We start from the raw sequence: 9,466 nt of genomic DNA, 5'->3' as shown, positions 1-9,466 counted from the left end.
GGAGCATTTGTGAGGGCACAAGGGTTCTCAGAATGGCTTGATGAGTATGAAAATGATGTGAATCCAATGCTATTACCCCATCATAGCTAATAGGCACATCACACCTCTCAGCGTTACCAGGTGCCAAGAATCATAGAACATCCCACTGGTTAACAGGTTGACTATGGGCAAGTATGTATAATGTGACTTTTCTTTCCATTTTGCACAAAACTGCAATGGCAACCGGATACTCTCATGGAAAAGAACTGTAAAATTGTACATGTAAGGGTTGTTAAAGGGCTGAATTATCACATATATCACATTGTGGTGCACCTGGCAACACTGAAGCCGTCAACCTATTGCATTTCTCCACATCACAGAGGTCGTATACACGGCACATGGGGCTGTAAGGCGTTTTCCATTTGGTTTAAGCACGACATCATGTATGTAGCAATCACATGCATGTCTAAGACCTATGAGATTTGCGTGTTATAGCTGGAGCTAATGGTAGCTTAACTAGCTAGCTTACTGAAGCTAGCTCTGCTGAGTCGTTTCAACTGGGTCACCGGCTGCTTTAGTCTGCCAATGACACCAAGTCTCAATGATTACTGAGGGGTGTCAAAGTGGTAAAATCTGCCACTGTTACTGTAAACTGCCAGTGGCTGATAACGTAGCAAAACTAGAAGGAGCATAACTTAGCGAAAGAGATTTTGGAGGGGAAAAGTTTAACAGCACCCTCTCAATGTCATCAAGGAGAAGTGAAAAGATTATGGAGGCTTGTGATGAAACAACACTTTCTCCTGCAGCTTCTTCCACGTCTTACTGAGGCAAACAGGGAAACGTAGTCCTTCCACTGAGTCCTGGCTCAGCACCAAAGTTTCCATCCAGTCTGTTGTGCTTGGTTCACCTCCAAAAAGACGAATGGCATCATTCAGCACCTCAAGTGATCTAATAATTCTTAATAAGACTACAGCTGGCCGTCACTATTGAACAGCAGAATGAAAGGTCAAGTAGGAGCATGACTCAGGTTCCAATACAAACAATTAGAAGTCCTGTTTATTGGTCATTTAAATCTGTTCACTACGAGGGGGCAGTGCAAGTTGCTTGTTCTCGCTTGCTCAGTGAAACCTACCCGAAATTACAGATGGCACAAAGTGTAGTTTCTGCTGCTGCCTGAGATGTGTTCATTGGCACTGCAGAGGGGCCGTGGTTACACACTGTAGAGGCAGAAAAGGTTTGTGTTGGATAAGGACCAGCAGAGAGGGTTGCGCAACATTAGGCTGAGCTCACTCTGCATCATATCTGGGATGGGGAGGGACAGAGGCAGAAGACAAACCACCAGAGCATAACTCAGAGAGTAATGGAAGCGAAGGTGAGTCAAGCTGTCCCAGGGGACGACGAGTCCATGTCCTCTTCATATAGAAGGTGATGAGTGGAGTTTAACTCAGACTTTTGTCACAGAGACTTTGTCAGAATAAACTGAATCCACAGCTCCAAGTGTGTGTACATGTGCAATGGTCAGGAGGTGAAACTGTAAGAATGAGCTCATTCTGCACTGTCAGGACTATGAGATTAGATAACACACACAACATCATATTTCTCTGTGAGGTGATGTGCTGAGGTCAGTGCCGTTACATTATGCAACTGTGTCATCACCAGAAAATTCAGGTGTCTGCACACACACACACACACACACACACACACACACACTGGCAGCGACCCAGTTCTTTGTAGTTGCACATACACATGCGTGCCAGATGCACATACAGCACACTGTAAGGCATATATTATGTACACGATTACACACAATATGCAGGATGCAAGTTTGCACAGGCATGCACACACACACACACACACACACACACACACACACACACACACACACACACACACATACACACACGCACACAATAATTCAGAGAAGCATTCATTTTTGCTTATTATTCACTGTGTACATAGTATATATATTAGAAGTATTATAATAGTATATAGTATATGTAGTACTATATCCAAGTATATAGTTAATGCAACATCCATAAAGACGCAAGTAATATTTGTTTCTGTATTTAACAGCTGTTCCTAAATGATTGCTCAGGTAACCGTTGGTTAAAGCGAAGGTGGTGGAGTGAGGTCACTCAAATGAATTTGCTCATATGCAGCTCCCTCTAGTGGAAATAAAGTGCCATTAGAGTCTAGAGCAGGATAATAGCAAACACGTCTCCTGCCTAATTCAGTGGTAAATAATACATCATATTATCATAATTATCAGCTTTTTGTTTTTTTGAATCTTTTCATATTAAACATCATAACACTAAGGACTACATTCACTGAAAGGAGAAGTAGGAAATGTGTATGTGTATAATGTATGTGTGTAATGTCTGCATTTAGCATAGATGATCAAAATAATGGCCAGGAGGAAACTACAGCTTTTATGGTTAATTATGAATTTGTGTCACAGCAGCTTAGAAACGAATCTATCCACGGCAGTGACACGGCTTGACTTCCATGGGCTCCTTCATGTACCATGTATTCCAAATGATAAGTAATTAAAGGGCTTGGATTCACACAGTGCTATTCACTGTTACCATTCACCCATCCTCATATAGTGAAGTCCATGCCCTGTACTGATCCGCCCTCTCCTGCAGCTCTCAAGAGTTCACTTTCGTATACAGGCTTTCACTTGGTGGCCTATAGCAGTAAATAAAAATACATAACATATACTGCAATGTCCCTGGTTTGATTCTGGCTGGGGGGTGGGGGGGTCTATATTTCTTAACCTCCTCCCACATTTCCTGTGTGTATCTACAGCTTTCTATTAAAAACAAAAACACATAAATGTGCAAACAGTAAAAACAGCCAGACACTGCTGAAGTGAAGATAGGAGAAAACAAACATTGCTCCATCACTGTTCATTCCACAACAACACTTCATAAATGTGCATGCATTAATACATTCGAACAATTCTGTGTAGCTCGTTTCACCAGGATAGTTCACCCAGTGTCAGTATTGCACCTCGGGGAGTCCTGGGTACAAACATTTAATAGAATAACACAATTGAACTTGGTATAGATCAAGTGCTCTGGTGTGAGTTCAGTTTACATTTGAGAGCCTGCAGACCAGTTTGTTTCCATGTAGACCTGTCCAGCCGATTTCATATAGTTGCATCATAATAATACAGACTGAATGCAGCATCTTTGGCTGCAGGGATTTTTCCAGGAAATGTAGATCCCATGTTTCCATGTTTCTAAAACTCCAACGACTCCAACCAGTCGGCGGAGCGGTGGGGTGGCCGGCCAATGTGACATATTAAAGGCCATGTCAGTGCAGTTGCTTTAATTTAAACTGTCCACTACACTGGTGAACGTGCTTACCCACTGGCAGCATAGAGTCTTAAAGTCTGTTGCTTGTGTGTGGAATTTGGGCTCTTTTTGTGCCAACACACAACCACAAAAACTTTGCTGCAGAGAAATTTACAGTCACTTCACCAGTTTATGTCGAAATAATTTAAAACTAAAACTCAAACGGAAATGGCTGGTCAGCAGCGTTTCATTAAATTCGTGCACACAGTGTACTAAGCCGTCTCTGACTGTAATGAAGAAATAAAAGTGGTGCGGGATACTTTTGAGATGCATCTGAACTTGATTGAACCTCTTCAGCACAGACAGACACTTCTGCAGTGAGAGGGATGAGTGTGTAGAGGAGTGCAGACTGCGACCCCGAGCCAAAGTCTGCATTCCGCAGCACTACAGTACATTTATTACAGCAGCTGGATGTACAGGAAGCTGCTTGGCTGGTTGAGTGCGTTCATCATGCCAAAGTGTTGGGAATAACTGGCTGAGGCTGCTGAGTGAAAAAAAAAAAAGCACATCATATGCTGCTGCCACACTCCCACTAAAAACAAGTGAAACTCCTGCGAAGCTACTGTCTCGGAAAGAAAAAGAAAGAATTAATCTGTGATATTGAAATTGACACGGGGCAGCCAGCTGGATGCCACCATACATATCCAACTGGGATGGGATTTCACCGAAAAGATGATGACTGTGAACAATAAAATCACTCACAGCGTTCTGTCATCATGAGATCAGAGTGCAGAGAGACTCAGTTCACTGTGGATCTAACTTCTCTGGCGGGGGAATCATTAAAACAGTCCCATCGCTTGATTTCCCCCGATGGCAGTGTTGCCCTTATACCCAATTGTTTCTCAATTAAACTGAAAGTGTTGCAGCATGAAGGCGCAACAGTAAATAATACAACTGCATGAAAGCTCAAAGACTGTCAATCAATTATCCCATTAGTGAAAAACTTTGCTGAAGAGCCCAAACAGGCCTTGTTTGTCTTGTGTGATTATAAACTCGAGCAGACTGGCATGTTCCAAGGGGCCACATTCTGAGGCGGACTCATCCAGTGGCCCCGATAACAAGGCAGACGGGGGGTCCCGCCGTAACCTCACTGTTACCCAAACCAGCATCTGTTATTCTTTTGTGCAAAAGCATTAACTTAACAACAGAGCCAGGGCCATTCACTATTCTCTTTATAGAGCAATCATGGGAGGCAAAATTGGCTTATTGCAATAATGAGCATGCACATACAACATCTGACACGGACTCACAAGATTTCTCTCGGCTTTGAAGAGAACAAACACATCGGTGAAACTTTAAGCATTCTCTTTATTTCTCTTCCTTAGATATGTTGTGAAAAGAAAACAAATATCATCGCAGACTCCAAAGCACTTCTCATCTCCAGTGTACAGAACTAATCAGCCTGTGTTACTCGCCCAAGGTCTTCCCATTTTTTTATTAGCAACGTTCAGCCCCCAAAGTGAGGCAACATGAAAGAGAAAGCAGAGCGCTCAAAAGATGGCTTCGTCTTTGCAATTTATGTCAATCTCACTTGCTTTAGCGTGTTTACAGAGAGATCAATTCCCAAACTCCGAGGGCCAACACTGTCAAAAATGAATAATTTAATAATGATAACCTTAAACTTTCTGTTTTTCCATAATTGCCTCTGTAATATTCTTCCTGATTTTTTTTTTTTCTGTGCCAAATAGACATGACTGGAATCAAAGTAGTGCTGCTTGTTTATTTCGAAGCGGTGACAGAAACAGTTTTTTTTTTTTAACGACTTTGACCTTCAGTTGTTCACAGATTTGGAAAAGAGGCTTTGTCTGCGAAGCCCTGACGTATTCTAATCTATTCTAATGTCTACACAGTTTTTAAATGACTTTCCTGGCTGATTTCTAGGCATAATAAATGACTACAAAGTTCACACAGATTAGTTTTCCTTGCCCTCTACTTAGCCCTTTAAATCAGTCCGAGGCAGCGCTAAGGCCGGCAGCCTGGCACCGCACCGCTCTGTTACATCCATCCCACAACTCAACTGTTTAAGATCTTGTATGAGCATTAGGATGTGAATATCCGCACTCCACGTGGCTCATCAATGAATTATGGCCCACTGATTTCCAAAAGATACCACTGTGTGAGATCTGCTTAGCTGATGAAAAATTACATCAACATCAAAGAAGTCCTCTTAAAAGAGCAAGTTTAGAAGAATTAATATTTGATAATGCTGAAACCCTGCATAAGCACACAGGCAATGAGTGCCTGATAATCTCTTAAGAATATTAAAAGCCCTAATATGCCATATTTACTGATATTAGGGATTAAAACAGCATATAATATGCATTTAAAAATCGTTTTGCATATCAAAATACAATTTGTGAGCAGTGATTTAATGGTAGTTAATAAGACTCACACTAGGAATGGGCACAGCAGGCTTCCCTCTGCCACCTTGTGGTCATTTGATCTTACTGCAGGGATGAAGGGGAGAAGGGGTGTTCAAAACATTATTACATTATGATTATCTTGTACGTATTTGATGCGGTGCATGTTTCGGTTCATTTTTTGATCTTATATTGCACGCATGTACAAAGCCAGTACAGATGTTGTTACAGGTGTAAGTTAAAGGATCGAGCCACAGATTTCACACATGCTGGTCATCATTACAAGTATCGCTTCTCATGTATGTAGTTTTCTGTGGGTGAGGAAAAACACTGTGATGATTTCTTCATGGTTACTTCAGTTTAGGCCTGGTGTGTGTGTGTGTGTGTGTGTGTGTGTGTGTGTGTGTGTCTGTGTGTGTGTGTGTGTGTGTGTATCTGTGTCTGTGTGTGTGTGTGTGTGTGTGTGTGTGTGTGTGTGTGTGTGTGTGTGTGTGTGCAGTTAGTGACCAAACATCAGAGTTTTACTGTTTTAATTCTGACAGTTCTTCTTAAAAATCTGTCTCCTCTGAGTTCTCTTACCTTTAGTAAGTGCAACACTTAGCTGGAGTACAGTCAAGAATCTATGTAATTTCAATTTTAAAAATGTAAATGTTAGTTATTTTGAATTCACAATATTAGCATACATTGTTAAAATTGTGTTGCCAATTTATCAGTGGTGAAATGTTACCAAGTACTTAAGTACAGTTATTAGTACTTGTATTTCTTTGTGCATCACCAAGGGACATATGTTAGTTTTTATATTAAGAATTTTCATATAAAATCTATAACCAGTTTATAAAATATGCTGCATTTTCAGGATAAATATTTTTTATTTTTAAAATTAGCTCCCTCTCAACCAACTACAACACGATACAATACTGCTTACATGTTAATGCATAAAAAGAAAAGTAATTTCTAATGCAGCACTTTTACGTAATACAAGATATTTCCATTGTGGTTTTACTTACGGATCTAAATATATCTTCCACCATTGCAATTTCTTTAATACATTGAATAATGGATACTGTTTATATTTTGTACTGGTTGTTTTCTACAGTGGACTAGTTGTTTGTTGCTTGTTTTTCAGATTTAGTTAAACTCGGTCTATCATCTGTAATAGTTGCATTTTGTGTGTGCTATAGTGCAGCATCGAGCAAAGCTCCCCTGCTGATTCTAAAGTCTATAACCACAGGGCGCTTCTTATACTTTGGAATTACCTGCTTTGAAATTAAAATTTCCGTCATCTTTTAAATCACAGATAAATCTTTTTTCTTTTTTTTTTCCAGAGAGACATGATGACATGTCACAGCAGGTAAAGCACAGGTGTAAATAAAGTATGAATAAATGTCTGGAAAAGGTTCATCACCGGTGCTCAGCAGATGCATGGCACTTACTTGGGCTAAAGCTTAATTTATAATAGAAAAAAATGAATTTAAAATAGTGAAGAGTGGTCAGGTGCTGACCTTGAATTCTGAGTGAGGTCTGAAGCAACCTTTATTAGTGAGGCAGTTCACCTGTGCGGCTGGGGAGAGACAGGCTGTGATCTGTGTTAGTGAACTCAGTCATTCACATACTGTCTTGTGCCCTGTGATTTAAACTGGTTCTCTGCCTCTCTTTGTTAACTAGCTTCAGTATAATGATGTAGTTTTCTGTGATGTTCCAACACCATGGCTGGAGGCAGGAGTTTAGTCAGCAGCGAGCAGGATCAAGAAAAAAAAAGTGAGCCACTGAAAATGGAGAAAAATGGCTTTCAGTACCCCAAGGTAGGAAATAAATTGCAGACGATAACTAGTGAAGCGAGGCACAAACAGCATAATAAATTGTTCGAGATTTTTGCTCTCATTTTGCAGAGCAAAATCAAACTTTGGAGTGCACAGTTGGCAGGCCATTAAAAGAATTACTTCATGCTCTGAAAACAGAGGGCTTGTGTCAATCCCTATATCTCACACAAAAAGACAACGCACTCCTCGGAATTGCTTTGTGTTTTCTGCCATCTAGGTGGGTACGATGATAAGCTCAGATCACAGTGATGCAAGCACAAATACAGTAAGTGACTTGGAAATAGCTTTAAAAGCAACACATCTCTGTTGAATAAGGAGCTAAACCAAGAGTTAATACACACTGGCATGGAGTAGATAAATATTTATGCACAAATATTTATGTCTTACAGTTTCTCAATATATCAATATTAATGATTAATGATCTGCATTCCACACATTTAATAATTTAGCAAAAATAAATAAATCTTATTTTGCCCACTCTATAAATATTAAACAGATTTCGAGAAATTTTAGCTGTCTACAGACTATTTTTGTTGATAATAACAATGTAATTCAAAGATTTGTTAGTTGTTTGCTTAATCCAATCAATATTTTATGTGTTTATGAATATGTGAATTACCACTGCAATCACCCACTGAAGACACCACACACATACTGTGCTTTCCTAAATGCACTGGTCAAAAACATACTAATGTTACACACAATAAAAGTATATTATGGTTTGGTTATATCTGATTGTGTACATGGTCTATGGTAGAATTTAGATGGATAACCTAACATACCTAACCGAACCTGTAAGTTTGGACTCCTCCTCGAGTTGAGCTCCCAAGAACCCAATGGTCACTCTGACAGAGCTTCAGAGATGGGACAAACTGCCAAAAGGACAAAGGTCAACTAAAGTACCGAATTAGGGGGTTTTTAATAAATTTGCAAAAATTTCTAAAAACATGTTTTCACTTTCTCATTCTGGGTTATTACATGTATGGACGAATGGACAAAAATGGCAATTTTATCAATTTAAATTAAATCCACTATAAAGTGTGCAAAAAGTGAAGAAGTCTGAAGCCACTATAACTCAATCAAAAAGGCTTCCAGTCTGCAGTCAGTTTAACTTTTCATAAAAATTAATCTAAACATGTTCCACGTTTTGGATGCCTTTTAATAGCCTAAAATGGAAGGAACAGAAGGTACTTACTTACTTACTTACTAACTTAAACATATTAATTCATCATTGTGTATATGAGGTTAACCATGCTTAAAGCTTGCGATTTTGACTACTTAGATAAGGAATAAAAAATACATACAACATTTCAATAAATGATTATTGTGGTAAATAACACCTGTTCCAAGAGACACTGAGGATGACGATTTTTTTTCCCTTAGACGCGAGGTTTTCAAGTGGAAACATGAAAATTACACTGGGGCCAGAAAAACCATGCAACAGTATTAATAATGCATTTTCAACATGCATTCTGCATCATTATTCTACAATTTAAATGAGGGTTAAAGCTCACTAGCTTCACTTGTACAAGAGCAATTGAACATTAAATATACAACAGTAGCACATTTTCACCAGTGAATCTTACACTGGAGCCATGTTGAAATTCAGTTCATGGTCACCTAAGACAATTTTAACCCTTTCCGTCCTGCCCTGCTTATATAGTCTAAGCTCTACTTACAGTGCGAATGACACTGTTGTGTTTAAAGAGAGCAACAGAGCAACACTCTTCCCTGTGCACAGTCATATTAGATATGTTGTGATAGATTTCTTTATTTTTATTTTGGTGTACCCTCTGTAGGCCATGACACTAACAGCCTACTTATTACTTATTCTGTTTAATCTTAGGTAATTTAATGTAGTATGCAGTTCAAGGTCATGCACCTCAATCCCAAATTTTAAAAAGAAAAAACTTGTTGTGTTGTTACACTGTTATCCTCCTATTTCATA

The sequence above is a fragment of the Seriola aureovittata genome, chromosome 6 (genome assembly GCF_021018895.1).
Source record: "Seriola aureovittata isolate HTS-2021-v1 ecotype China chromosome 6, ASM2101889v1, whole genome shotgun sequence".
Taxonomy (NCBI): domain Eukaryota; kingdom Metazoa; phylum Chordata; class Actinopteri; order Carangiformes; family Carangidae; genus Seriola; species Seriola aureovittata.
The sequence above is the reverse complement of the archived record's forward strand: the minus strand, read 5'-3'. Positions refer to the sequence as shown.